Below are 15,222 nucleotides of genomic sequence, written 5' to 3'. Positions count from 1 at the left end.
GTTTTTATTTTCTTCCATACATTATTGACACCACTTATTTTTTTTTTCTCTTGTTTTTGCAGCTGCTAAGGAAATTAATGAGGATAATGTGCCTGTTGTCGAGGAGACCGCGAGGATGAAGAAGACTCGTCTTGCGGGACTGGATACTCGGGGGAAGGCTACAGAGCCTAGCTTCTTAAGGAAGCATAAGGAGCCCATGGTGGAGGTTCCTGCTGAGGGAGCTGAAGCCCACAGTGCCCCTATTTCTGCTGCTGCTGCTCCTGTCTCTGCTACTACTGGAGCTTTTCAGCCTCTTTCGGGATTCCGCCGAGGGGATATCGTGGTTGGATCCACAAAGCACGCTTGGGATTGGTCTTACCACGGCGTAACCCCCAAGGACTTCACCGATGTGGTAGCTACTCCCGACCTGGAGAGGATAAAGCTCATAGGAGCTCAGTCCTTGGCCTCGGTACTACTCTTTCTTACAATTTCTCTCTTTTTACTTGTAGCATTCACTTTCCTCGTATCTTTGTTTATCGTTTCGTTTCAGTCTAACGCCTACTTCCAAGGCGCTGTGAGGCAAGCTGAATCTTGGAAGAGGGCTTCGAACAAAGCTGATATTGCCCTCAGGAAGCAGCAGATAAAGTACGCTGCTTTGGAGAGAAAGTTGAAACGTAAGGAGGAGGAGCTCGGAGAGTCCAAAGCATGTGCTTCATCTCGTACTTCATCAATTAGATCCAGGGCCAACCTTTGCCCTTCTACATTTTCCTCAGCATTAAAAGCTTGAATTCTGGGAGACGAATGTGATATCTCTACAGGAACAACCGCTTCTGCCCCATATGCTAACATAAAGGGAGTTGCTCCAGTCGTGACTCTACAAGTAGTCCTAGAGGCCCATAGTATTGGGAGTATTTCATTCACCCGGTTATTCCTCGACTTCTCGATCCTCTTCTTTAGTCCATCCAGGATTATTCGATTCGCCACTTCCGCTTGCCCATTGGCTTGCGGGTGAGCCACAGAGGTGAATCGTAATTCAATTTCATTCTCCTCACAATACTTCTTGAATTCCTCATTGTTGAACTGTGTTCCATTGTCAGTGACTAGGATACGGGGAATTCCATACCGGCACATGATATTTTCCCACAAGAATTGTGCAACCTGCTTAGTTGTGATTTTGGCCAAAGACTTGGCTTCAATCCACTTAGTAAAATAATCAATGACTACAATCAGGAACTTTCTTTGTGCCGTGGCCATAGGGAAAGGTCCAAGTATATCCATTCCCCACATGGCAAAGGGGATGGGAGAGTTGATAGAAGTCAACATCTCGGGGGGTTGTCGAACAACAGGTGCATGTTTCTGACAACGATCACATTTCTCACATATTATTTGGCATCGGCCATCATCTCGGGCCAATAGAAGCCTAAACGGGTTATCTTATGAGCTAGTGCTCTGCCCCCAAGTGTTGCCCACAGATACCTTCATGTACTTCCTCAAGAGCCAAGCGTGCCTCATTTGGCCTGAGACATCTTAAGTAAGGAACCAAATAAGATCTTTTATACAAAATTTCATCTATCAAGGAGTATCTCAGTGCTCGAACAGCCAATCTTCGGGCTTCGGTAGCATCATTTGGCAACCAATTGTTTTGAATATGGGCCTTAATGGGGTCTATCCATGACGTCCCCAGACCTATAGGAGCTACAAGCTTAACATCAATGCTCCGTGTCTTCAGAATGCAGAAGTATACACTTCCTGAACTTTCTTCTATCTCAGAGGAAGCAAACTTTGACAATGCATCTGCCTTAGCATTTTCCTCCCTTGGAATGTGCTCAACATGGCATTCATCGAATTGGGTCATCACAACTCTTATTAGGCGGACGTACTTAGCCATCATATCATCCCTTGCCTCAAACTCTCCCTTCACCTGGGATATGACCAACTTCGAGTCTCCACAGACCTTCAAGTTTTTGACTCTCAGTGTCCCTGCTAGACCGAGGCCAGCTATCAGAGCTTCATATTCTGCCTCATTTTTTGTGGTTGGAAAGTCTAACTTCATAGCATATTCAATTAAGAACCCATCGGGGCTTTGTAAAACCAAACCTGCTCCACTTGAATTTGTTTTTGATGCTCCATCAAAATAGAGGACCCAATATTCTTTTTCCTTAACTTCTTTCTCTTTGTCCCCTTTATCACCTTCTGTGTTTGGAGGTATAGTATCTTCCTGCCCCCGACTTCTTGGTTGGGTATGATACATTCCACCACGAAGTCAGCCAATGTCTGGGCTTTTATTGTCGTTCGTGGCTTATATTTGATATCAAATTCTCTCAGCTCTATTGCCCACTTGATCAGCCTCCCACTAGCCTTGGGACTATACTTGAATTTGTTTTTGATGCTCCATCAAAATAAAGGACCCAGTATTCCTTTTCCTTAACTTCTTTCTCTTTGTCCCCTTTATCACCTTCTATGTTTGGAGGTATAGTATCTTCCTGCCCCCCGACTTCTTGGTTGGGTATGATACATTCCACCACGAAGTCAGTCAATGTCTGGGCTTTTATTGCCGTTCGTGGCTTATATTTGATATCGAATTCTCCAGCTCTATTGCCCACTTGATCAGCCTCCCACTAGCCTTAGGACTATGAATAATATTTCTCAGGGGCTGATTTGTTAGCTTCTCAATTTGATGAGCCTGAAAGTAAGGACGCAACTTTCTTGAAGTCATTACCAAGGCTAAAGCAAACTTCTCAATAGAATAATTCAACTCAGCTCCATGCAGAATTTTGCTGACATAGTATACGGGTTTCTGGATTTTCAGTTCCTCCTTAACCAATACAACGCTCAAGGAATTTTCCAGAAACAACCAGGTATAAGTATAAAACTTCATTCAGAGCTGGCTTGGCCAATAACGGGGCCTGAGCCATATATTTCTTTAATTCTTCAAATGTCTTCTGGCTTTCCTCACTCCATACAAAATCCTTAACCTTCTTCAAGGACTTGAAAAACGACAAGCACTTGTTCCCAAACTTGGAGATGAATCGCCCCAATGCAGCAACCCTTCCAGTGAGCTTTTGAACATCTTTGATAGTCTTTGGTGGCTCCATGTCCAGGATTGCCTTTATTTTATCGGGATTGGCCTCGATTCCTCTCTTGGAGACCATCAATCCCAAGAACTTTCCAGATCCCACTCTGAAAGCACACTTTGCAGGATTTAACATCCTGTGATATCTCAGGACCTCGAAAGCTTCCCTCAAATGGGTTATATGGTCAGTCTTTACTAGACTCTTGACTAACATGTCATCAACATAAACTTCCATGGTCTTGCCAATAAGATCCTTAAAAATTTTATTTACCAACCTTTGATAGGTGGCTCCTGCATTCTTGAGACCGAATACCATAATAAGATAATAATAAACACCAAAATCAGTGATGAATGATACATTTGGGATGTCGTCCTTGTGCATCTTGATTTGATTGTATCCACTAAATTCATCCATGAAGCTCAGCATCTCATGTCCAGCAGTGACATCTATTAAGTATCTATCCTTGGCAACGGGAAACAATCCTTCGGGCATGCATCATTTAGGTCAGTGAAGTCCACACACATCCTCCATTTTTCATTGGCCTTTTTTACCATCACAGGGTTTGCTAACCATTCTGGAAATTGTATCTCCTCGATGAAACCAGCCTCTAAGAGCTTCTCTACTTTCTGTTTTATAGCTTCTTGTCTCTCTGGAGCAAAACTTCTTTTCTTTTGCTTCACTGTCTTCCGATTCGGATCCACATACAGCCTGTGAGTAATCAATTTCGGGTCTATGCCTGGCATATCAGCTGCTGACCATTCAAACACATCACTATTTTCTTACAAAAATTTCACCAACTTCCCTCTAAGGGGCTCCTCTAGTGTGGCTCCAACGAAAGTCACCTTCTCAGGATCCTCGGGGGCTAAAGGAACCGAAACAAAGTCTTCTGCAGGCTTCCCTCTTTTCTTATCATTCTCTCGGATATCCAGATCTTCAATAGACGGAACCTGCCCCCCAACTTCATCTGCCCTCAGTGAGGCCACATAACAACTTCTAGCCATTTTTTGATCTCTTTCTTCTCTAATCCCATTCCGGGTGGGGTACTTCATAACTAAATGGTAGGAAGAAAGGACTGCCTTGAAGGCATGTATCATCGTTCTTCCCATGATAGCGTTGTAAGTTGAACTAGCATTCGCCACCACAAAGTCCAACATTTGTGTTGCTTGCCTTGGTTCCTGACCCATGCTGAGGAAAATGAAGAAAGGCAAAGGCTAGCCCTGGATCTAATTGATGAAGTACGAGATGAAGCACATGCGAAGATAGTGGAATATCAGAAGAATGCTTCGTTCTACTACAACCTAAGGGTTAAGGAAAGGTTCTTCAAGTAAGATGACTTAGTCTTGAGGAAGGTGGAAGCTTCTGGTGTTGGGCAGAAAGGGAAACTTGCCCCAAATTGGGAAGGACCATACAAGGTCAAAAGTGTTCAAGGTAGAGGAACCTACAAGCTGTAGACTATGGATGGTTTTGAAGCTCCGAGGACTTGGCATGCACAAAACCTGAAAATTTACTGTGTAAAGTAATTGAGCACGATTCTCACTTGTCAAGGTGACAAGTAGGTTGAAAAGCACCTTGAAACTTTGCTTGCTTAGAATTACATGTTTTAGTTTTATTTTGAGGTTTATTAAAACTTATGTAAGGGATGAATCCCAACAGTTTAAGAGATTTAGAAAGTTCTCGAAATATGTTTAAATTCCTGTGGCAAGGCAAGTAAACTAAGTGCACGAGATGAAAGCATAAAGTTCGATAAATAAAAATGGTTCAAATAAATAGTTCAAAGTCTGATAAATTAAGTCTCAAAGACAAAGTAAAATAAATAAGCCACGCAGGGCTAGAAAAGCTCTGAGGAGCAGAGGTGCACTCAGCATCCATATCATCATCTTCGCCGCTCTCGCTGGAAGTCTCAGTAGTCCCGGAGGAGGAAGAGCTATCATCTGCAGCAGGCCTAGAAGATGACTCGAGAGGAGGAAAAAGCGGGTCCTGAGGGATACGATCCGAGACAACCACTCGGGTGCGAAACCTCTGTAGTAAAGCCTCGTCGTCAGGGCAGACATAGTCCGCTGGGTTAATATCAGGGCAAGCCTCGTTCACGGTCCCAAGGGCCGTGTCCCAGCCAGTCTTAAGAAACCCAGGAACACCGAGTCGTCCCTCACCCTCATAGACCGGGTAAACTCCTCCGAGTCCAAGTAGTTGTCAATCGCCTTACGCTTTAACTTTCTCTCCAAAACAGCGTCCCAGCCAGTGCTAGTCCCAGCCAGTCTTAAAAAACCCAGGAACAACCAGCTCAGCGTTGGACTCTCCGAGCTCCTCCTCCTTACGCTTTAACTTTCTCTCCAAAACAGCGTACTTCCTCTACTGCTTCCTGAGGGTATTATCAGCTTTGTCAGAACTCCGAAGCCCTCTTCCAAGTTTCAGCTTGCCTCACAGCGCCTTGGAAGTAGGCGTTAGACTGAAACGAAATGATAAACAAAGATATAAGGAAAGTGAATGCTACCAGTAAAAAGAGAGTAAAATTGTAAGAAAGAGTCGTACCGAGGCCAAGTACTGAGCTCCCATGAGCTTTATCCTCTCCAGGTCGGGAGTAGCTACCACATCGGTGAAGTCCTTGGGGGTTACGCCGTGGTAAGACCAATCCCAAGCGTGCTTTGTGGATCCAACCACGATATCCCCTCGGCGGAATCCCGAAAGAGGCTGGAAAGCTCCAGTAGCAGCAGAGACAGGAGCAGCAGCAGAAATAGGGGCATTGTGGGCTTCAGCTCCCTCAGCAGGAACCTCCACCATGGGCTCCTTATGCTTTCTTAAGAAGCTAGGCTCTATAGCCTTCCCCCGAGTATCCAGTCCCGCAAAGCGAGCCTTCTTCAACCTCGTGGTCTCCTCGACAACAGGCACATTATCCTCATTAATTTCCTTAGCAGCTGCAAAAACAAGAGAAAAACAAAAATAAGTGGTGTCAATAATGCATGGAAGAAAATAAAAACGAGAAGGGAAGAAAAATACACTGTTGAGAAACTGAGGATAGCCCCACATGAATAAGGGAAAACTCCTCTAAAAGAGTCCAGCTGATAGTGGCACCATCATCCTGAGTGAGCTCATCGTAAATGATAGTTTTCTCGGGGGTTAGGTGAATGGATTTGAGGCTACCATCGCTAACCTTCCCGAAAGAAGATCTAAAGAGGGTGCCCCAGTCCCCATTCTCCTACCTTAACCCGACAAAACTACTCCTCCATTGGTTATTGTCGGGAATGGAGACACTATTAAAAATATGCTTACACTAGGGCCTTTGTTTAATGTAGACCCAACCACAGATACTCGAAGAACTGTTATAACACTGGAAAATTTTCCTAAAAACTGCTACTAATAAAGGAAAACCTCCCCTAAGACAACAAACCATGAAACATAAAATGTTCCTCCAGGCGTTTGGAGGAAGCTGACAATGGTTAATCTGCAAGTCTGCTAAAATGTGGGGGATAAAAGGATGAAAAGGAAACCTAAGCCCAGCATTAAGGGCATCTGTGTAAACAAAAAGAGTGTCAGGTTTCCAGTGGCAAGTGCGATCGCCACCGTCAACTGGAACTAGTCTAAGGGGGGACGAACATTATAACGTGCGTTTAACTTATCGTAATCTATATTATGTCAAGTGTTGCAGTAATCAAAAGAGTCAAGATGTGCATTAGAGGGGTATTCATCCCTTTTAGTGTTAATCATATCAAGTAAAGACATGTAAGAAGAGCGGATCTCAATATCGTTACCTCGTTTCGAAGCTGAGGCAATCTTGGCCGCTCTCTCAGCAGCCTTGTCTGCCATTAATGGAGGAGGAAGGAAGCTTTGAAACTTGAAGAAGGCCGGAAAAAGCTAGGGAGTTGGCCGGAAAACTCTAAGGAGAGGAGTATTGAGAGTGGGGAGGATAGAAGAGATTGGAGTTGAGTGGAAAATGAAATGAGAAGTGTGAGGAAATCACACTCTTAACTCACCCTTATATAGCCAAAAGGAAGGCAAGTTGGGCCTTAAAAAAGCCCATTTGGGCCCAAAAACAAGAAGATTTTGGAATGTTCTAGGGAATTCTTGGAAAAATTTAAGTAAAAAACTTAAGTTAATACCATATTTTTGGAAATTCTGGAAGAATCTAGAAAAAACTCAAAAATTCTACAATATTCTGGAATGTGGGCTTAAGAATGAAGGTCCAGCCCAAATTTTGCCAGGCCTGGGATTATGAAAGCCCAATAAAAAGGCCCGATTCAGGAGAAATAATAAAATTAAGTCTTGTTGGGCCTGGAAATAAATCAAGCCCAGATAAGGGCCCAAGTATTCAAATCAAAGTCCTGCACCAGGGTCCAAAATCTGGAAGAAAATATACATGAGTATTATCATCAAAAACCAGGAAAAACAAGGGGCCCATTTGAAAAGCCTGTAAAAAAAATGGGCCCAAGGAAGCCCAAATGTTTGAAAGGCCCAGCAAAAAGGCCCAAGTTAGAAAATATAAAACCAGATCTTATTGGGCATTGGAATATAAAAAGCCCAGCATGGTCCAAATTAGAAGAAGGCCCATTAAAAGAAAAGCCCAGAGAAAAAATGGACCAAAAAACATATAAAAATCCTGATCCTATTCGATCAGAATTCTTGAATTTCTGGTCGAATGGATGAGGTCGAAAATGCCTTCGACCAGGGCTAAAAAAGGGGGATAAATCAACCAGAATCTGACCCAATTCGACCAGAATTTCTATTTGATTTCTGGTCGTAATGTTTGAGGTCGAAAAAGCTTCGACTAGGGCTAAAAAAGAGGGTTTAGTTCGGTCAAAAAAAATGGATCCTGACCAAAAGGGTTAAAATCCTGGTCGAAAAGGGGAGGATTTAAAAAAAACAAAAAACAAAAAATGGATAAAAATCCTGGCCGAAATTCGACCAGGATTCCTGCTCGAATGCCTCCTGCTCGAAAGGGCTTCGACCTGGGCAATATGAGGGATAATTCGACCAGGATCCTGGTCGAACAGGATTCCTGGTCGAACCCGGTATTAAAAAAAAGGAAGAGAAAAAGAAAAAGAAAAGAAGAAAAAGGAGAAAAATCCTGAAAAATTGCAGAAATTAAGGAAATTCCTTAAGAAATTTTCTGAAAAATATGAATATTTCCAGAAAATTAAGGAAAAAATCCCAGAATTAAGGGAAAATTCCAGAAAATTAAAGGAAAAAATCCCAGAATTAAGGGAAAATTCCAAAAAATTAGGAAAAATCCCAGAATTAAGGGAAAATTCCTGGAAATGAAGGAAAAATCCCAGAATTAAGGAAAAATTCCTGGAAATTAAAGTAACTCCTAAAATAATGGGAATAAAGGCAAATCGTTGTAAATGTGTAGGTCGCTCCACACTTTACGATACCCTGTAAGGGAACGAATGAACTTAACTTCTGCGAAACCTCTTCATAGTTTCCCAGAAGTTGGGGGGCAAATGATAGGGAATAAAATAAGGCATGAGTATGTAATTAATATGACATTAATTATATCAGAATTAGGCCAACAACCAGGCCCATTTGAGAGGGCCCTGAACCCTGAATATTAATTAATTTCGTAATTAATTAATGAAGGGATAAGTCACCTGATAAGATGAGTCCGAGAGGGGAAATAAATCCTTGTAGATTGACCTCCAAGGAACCTCGTGGGATAAGGAATCAGCTTCCTATCTCTTAGGACTCCAAAGTCCATTCTAATTTTGAGACTTGTCCACCAAGTCGCATAACCCAAGTCCAATTCAAGGACTCCCAACATCTATATAAGGGGACTCACCCCACAGATCAGAACTACGTTTTTACTTGATTTTTGGCATACAGCAAGGTACGTAGGTATCTTGTTAAGACAGATCGAGTCACGAAACACAAGAGCAGTCAAATTGAGCCTCGGAGCTCACATTCCCTAGTAATAAATACAGCAATTATTATACATTGGTTTTTGATCCATAACAGCGGTCAGAGCAGGAGGAAAGGAACCTGAGGATGGGAATGGGTAGGAGGGAACAGAAGCATGAAACCGAGCAGAGGAAACCTGCAGAATTGTAGCAAAAACCAAGGTAGAAAAATCCGAGGAACAAAAGCAGAAGTATTTTGAAGCATCCATTTCGCGATCGAATTCGGAGTAGCAGAAACCCAGGGAACCGAAGCAGGAAAACTCTTTTCCGATAAACAGTTGCATATTCAATTCAATTTTTTTAATATAACACTGTAAATGATAATTTGTGGGTACCACTATACTATTGGCATTTGCAGGTGTGCTTTTACTTTTGAATTCTACTTGTGCTAAATTTAAGTTTTAGTTTTCTATTTAATGGACATTTTCATTAGTAAAACTTTGAAAAACATGCAAAAGCCAATAGTATGAAATTCTGACATCTTGTTGTTTCTCAAACTATAATAATGACAAGAGTTAATCTCACGCTGACACTAGAACTCGAAAAATTATAGTACAACATAGAACATACAACATACCTTCCCGATTTAAAATGGTGTCATTTAAACTGTTTTCCCGCGTCTTCAAATATTTATTATTGTCTTCATGAGTTTTAGATGTTTCTTATTCAAAGGAACCTCTGATTTCAGGTTTGGGTAGGAGTCTGATATGGATAAAAATTTTGGGTTTGGATATGGATTATGCCATACACTACCCGATTCAATCTGATCCGATTGCCCCTAGCCTCTTTCAACAAATGATCTCTAGAAATTAATTAGATAATAAAAAGATTAATTATAAAACTATTCAAATATAGTTAATAATTCTGTTTTGTTTAACTAATCGATTTAGTATATTAAATACAAATAATAAGAATAAGAACATGTAAAATTACCACTTCTGTTATTAGATAAATTACGAGGGCTTACTGTGTTGTGTTCTATTATTATATGTTCGGGTGAAAGGGTTTGATTCCAAACTTCTGTTATCGTCCTAACATTTGCTTTAGCAAGGCTAGTAACTTAACTAAACAAAGTTCTATTTTATAATTTAAATATGATTTTTTAAGTAGACATATATTAACCAATATTTGGCGTGTCATTTCAATTTTAGATTCTAAATTTTTAGATCATAGGGAAAAAAAATACTAACATTATTATAATAAAAACCATTGAAAAAGCTCTCTCTCTTCTCTGTCTTCGAGGTTCCTTTAATATATTTTTTTCGTTTCTTGATATACCTCCCCACCAATAGATATGGACAAATGGGAATAACCGAACCATGTCTACAAAATGCCAATACCATGCGGTTGCTTCAAATCTAATCATTTACTAACTCAACCTATATTAATCAACATAAATTGGTTATGTGTGACCTGAATTTACTTATTAAGGAATTTTCATTTATTTTGTTTGTCTTGTATTGAACAAATTACATATCAGCACATAATTATATAAGTTTCATATGTCAACATTTTTATACTACAATTACTTTGATACAATATGTTTGTCGTTGCTCGGTACAATGGACATAAAAAATTACCTAAACACCTACAATTGAGAAAATATGGCCCGATATACCTAGCCTGAAAAAAACGGCCCTTGATACCCATTAAAAGCGCACCTCTAAAATGCGTATACCAAAGAACAACCTGATAACATTCATAACTCAACAAAAAGACACATCAGAGTTATCGGACTCTTGTAAGTTATTTCGGATTTCAACTCCTTGTAAATATTGTGGTGAAAATGAGAATAGATTCTCTGCGATAAACTTTACGAATAGTTTATGAGTTTTTTTTAAATCTGATGAAGATTATTGATTTGGAAGAGAACAATATTACAATTAAGTTCAAAAATTGATGGGAGAAACAACGGAGGTGTAGATGGGAAGGTGTGGGTTTGGTTTAGAGAGGTTTAGAAAGATAAAGTTGTATGTGATTTTGAGAGATGCATCTATATGGGAAAGTATGAGAGAGGGTGTGTTTGGATCTCCACTGTCGTGTAGAAGAATGGGCAAAGAGGATAACGCAGGACACACATAACCTGTGATGCTCGGACTCGCCTGTTTACCCTTCCGTACCCGTGTCGACACGACACGACCCGGGTACGGACACGGAATCCGGGCCCGATCCTGCCGGTGAAATCTGGACACGGCCGCCGGCGATAAAATTCCGGCGAGTCAAGGAAAGGAAGGAGAAAGATGGCTTGCCAAGAAGGGAAGGGAAGAAGAAAATCGGGCTGGGGAAGAAGACGACTAGAAGAGAGAAGAAAAACGATGACTCGGTTCGTGGTTTCCGGCGAACCCATATGTTTTATTCCGACGGCCGTAATAGTGAAAAGAAGAATGATGATGTTTCATTTATGTAGTTGATGGTATACACATGATGTACATATTCACGTATGTATACATATTCTGTATGTATATGTTCTTATGCAGAAAAGTCAAAGGAGGAGGAGGGTTGTTGGGCTGGGTTGTTGTGGTACCAATAATTGTAAGAGAGATAAGACCAATTGAAACTTACAGCTGTACAAAAAGCTGTACAAAAGCTGTACAAAGCAATAGAAAATACTATACACATCTTCTATATTATTGTTGCGGGTCCTACTTCTATACAATCTTCCATCACCTATATTAATATCAAACAAAGCATGTACTTGTCTTATTATTTCGTCATTTTCATATTTTAATTTCATAAATTTATTTAAATATTTATGTTTTAATAAAATATTGTTATAGTTATAGGTAAAAGCAAAAAAATCATGATCAAATTTAGAGTTTGGACGAATTATTAATCTATATAGTGGCTAGAATATATATGTATTTTTAATAAATATTTATAAATAAAAAGGGATCCTCAAATTGATCCACGAACCCCGTGTCCAAATCCCCGTGTCCGATCCTTTTTAAACGTGTCCCCGAGTCATTAATTTTGAAATTCAAAGTCAGACACCCCGATCCGTGTCCGTGTCGGATCCTTCCAAACGAGTCCGAGCATCCTAGCACATAACTCATGTGCGCGTTGGGGTATACGCAACACTTATCTGGGCAGACTAGTGAGATAAAATAATAGAAATACGTATAAACCAACAATACGCAAAGCTGTGAATATTTTGATATTCTCTATCCTGTTCTCTATTTAGAGAAAGGTGTCCTCTTTCTGTCACACGTCCATTCGAAGAATGACGCGTGCCAAGAGTAACTAAAAAAGTAACATTTATATAGAAATAATCGAGGCAATAGAAAATGACTGTACTACAAATCCAAGCTTTACATATTAACTGTAAAGATTTACTTTCCAAAATCGATCTCTTTGGTCAAGGGAACTTTTTTTTTGGACTTACAAATAGAGCATTACTTATGATTTTCAAGAAAGAAATACTTTATTTTCTTATTGGTAGCAAGATGTCAAGAATTATGTTTAAGAAATCATGGTGAATAGAACTAAGATAAAAAATGAGATTTTATATTAAAGACACATGGGCTATATAAAGGCAGTATCTATGAATAGAATCAGATATGGAGATGCAGTCTACTATGCATTCACTTCCTATTTGCGGAAGGTAGATAATAAATTGAAAGGGAACTTTTAATCTATTTATTCTTGATAAACCTTTAATATTCATGACGTTATTTTCTGAGCGTTACGTACAAAAATTTTGACTTCTTATTGTTTATCAAACTATAACAATGGCAAGAGTTAATGGCAAGATTTAATCTCACGCTAACACTAGAATTTGGTAAATCATAATACAACATAGCAACATACCTTCCAGATTTAGAATGGTGTCATTTAAATCGTTTTCCCGCGTCTTCAAATACTTAATATTGTCTTCATGCTTCTTGAGTTTTAGATGTTTCTTATTCAAAGAAACCTGTGATTTCTGCAATATTGAACATAACAGAGCATTTAATTACAAGTCAACAGACAAAACCACAAACACATGTTAGATGAATCTGATATTTGTCAAAACCTTGGAAGCATTACCTTCTAGGCTCAAGCTCGTGCTTTTGTTCCCAGGTTCTCCCTGCTCGAACTTCGATCGAGAAATGACTGCTAAAAAATACTTCTGCTCTTGTTCTTCAGGCTTTTCTCGCACTGGTTTCTGCTCCTGTTCCTCGGGTTCTTCCTACCCGGACTCCTGACCCTTCTACTCAGGTTCTGGTCACATGCAGGCAGACACACACACAATCCATACAAATATTATGCATGCCAGACGACCACCTAAAAAAACCACACCCGAATTAGAAACAGGACACACTTCATCTCTAAGCATAATGCGTTGAAAAGGTAAAATGGCAGTGAAAAGAAAAAAAGGTAGTTGTGCTTTAAAGTTAAAGGCCGGAAAAAAGGAAATAGTACATGGAAAAATGTCGCTAGTGAAATTTCAATCAAATGTGATATCACCTAAAACTTGTCTATACGGCATGGCACATCACATTGTAGCCAAGAAGGTAAAAATAATTTTTTGATTTACACAATAGCGTACAAGAAACATTACCAACCTAATACATGAGCATAACCATGATGATGTGTCCTGATACCGATTTACGTGCCTCATAATTCAACACGCGTGACAACAAACCTAAATTTCCATTTACATACGCAACGGTCAATTCAACTGTTTTTCATTAGAAAATAAAGCAAGACCTGTGTGCATATAATTAATGAAATGTTCATTAAACTCAAATCTTACAAAAAATGAGGTTCAAAAAGTTCATACGTACCCGCTAAAATTACCCTATCTAAGGTCTTCACCGCGATAGCCAGTGTAGGATTACCTTGCATACTTTTACCCTCCCTTGGAATATAAGAATCCGTTCTAGTATAAGCCCTCTCCCGATTTCAAAACGCATACATAAACCAAAGGATATCACTACCAATCAAATCTACCCAAGCTTCTGAATATGAAACCAAAAAAGAAATATGTATAAACCCACTGTTCAATTCAAGAAAATATCGAAATCAAGAAATCAACAGCTAAAATATTATGGGTTGATATGTATACTCATTATTAGCTTATCAGTGTCAGCAGGAGTATGTTTACTGGGTTTAACTTTGACATTTTGTATATAGGATATAAGGAAGAATTTAATGCTGAAGAAATCAGAAGGTAAATGAATCCATATATTCGTGTTAAGTTGTCCAATTTTTTAACCGTCTTCTAATATATCGTCTGTTCCTAGGAAGTTTTAAAAGCAGTAATAAAATGAGCCAAAAAGAAGATTCGGGTCTACCATACTTTACTTATCCGCACTAGTTGATTTGGTTGATCGGATTGATTTAGCTGTATTCTATACGAAGTATTACTTCTATTTGCATTCTTCAAGTTCAAGTATGATGCTTTCAAGACATTATGTATATTGTAACTTTAACGGACTATTGGAAGACGGACAAGAAGTAGCTGTTAAGTGCCTCTCAGAAACTTCTAAACAAGTAAATTTAGTGACAAACTTCAACATCGAAATCTTATTAGGCTTATTGGATATTCCACTGATGGGGATACATAAAAATCAAGAAAAGATCGAAATTACACAAGAAGATTAAAGCTTTATATCAAAAACACATAAAGAATCAAATCTACCAAGTAGAATTCTGAATTTGACAAACAAGAATTCAGCAAACTTATAAACACAAATCACAATTCTACCAAGAAAGATCAAAACTTTATAGCATTAAACAATTATTTTATTAAAGAAAAGATTTAATTCATGAACAAAAAACACATAAACAATCAAATTAAAAGTGTTTATACCTGCTCGTCAACAGAGTATTCCGGTTCCGACAAGTCAATTTCGGACAACAGAACACGAGTGAGAAACCTAGGACTAGGAGAGTCACTGTTACAAGAGTGTGTCCAGATACAAATTGTTGCACAGGAATTCAAGCCAATTTAAATGAATTAGATTTGAGGGCGTAGAATCAGAAACAAGCCCATTTTGAAAGCCCATTATTCAAGCCCATTTGAGCCGTGGTTTTACTTTTTTTGACTTTTTTTATCTATTTTGTACGTTAAGTATTAATTTTTTTTACAAATATATAATTTTTTAAAAACTTTTGCACGATTTTGCAACCAATTATCAGGTTTTTATTTTGGTTTTTTAATCCAAATTTTTATTCGGGGTTTTATCCGAATTTTTGAATTTCGGGTCGGACCGGATTTCAAAAAAAAATGTCCTTTTAAGGTCCGGGATTTGGGCTGAGTCTGGTCAAGTTTTTTCCGGATCGGATCATATCAGATT

The 15,222-nt window shown here is 39.3% G+C and overlaps 1 protein-coding gene across 12 annotated transcripts in view; it reads right to left on the bottom strand.

Annotated features, from left to right (window-relative positions):
- Window positions 1–14,867, bottom strand: part of LOC141711529 (transcription factor MYB15-like) — a 31,272-nt gene extending 16,405 nt beyond the window's left edge. For 6 of the 12 annotated variants that reach the window (XR_012571379.1, XR_012571380.1, XM_074514035.1 and 3 more), the window contains exons 1-5: window positions 14,736–14,867; window positions 13,708–13,881; window positions 13,486–13,565; window positions 12,968–13,204; window positions 12,749–12,863 (exon numbers count right to left, since the gene is read on the bottom strand). The gene's annotated coding sequence lies outside the window, so the exon portion shown is untranslated. Of the gene's footprint in view, window positions 1–8,977; window positions 9,079–12,748; window positions 12,864–12,967; window positions 13,205–13,485; window positions 13,566–13,707; window positions 13,882–14,735 lie in introns of all 12 variants that reach the window. The other 6 variants (XM_074514033.1, XM_074514032.1, XM_074514040.1 and 3 more) reach the window with 4 other exon arrangements.
- Between the last annotated feature and the right edge of the window lie 355 nt (window positions 14,868–15,222).

The sequence above is a fragment of the Apium graveolens genome, chromosome 3, assembly GCF_009905375.1.
Source record: "Apium graveolens cultivar Ventura chromosome 3, ASM990537v1, whole genome shotgun sequence".
Lineage (NCBI taxonomy): Eukaryota > Viridiplantae > Streptophyta > Magnoliopsida > Apiales > Apiaceae > Apium > Apium graveolens.
The sequence above is the reverse complement of the archived record's forward strand: the minus strand, read 5'-3'. Positions and strand labels throughout refer to the sequence as shown.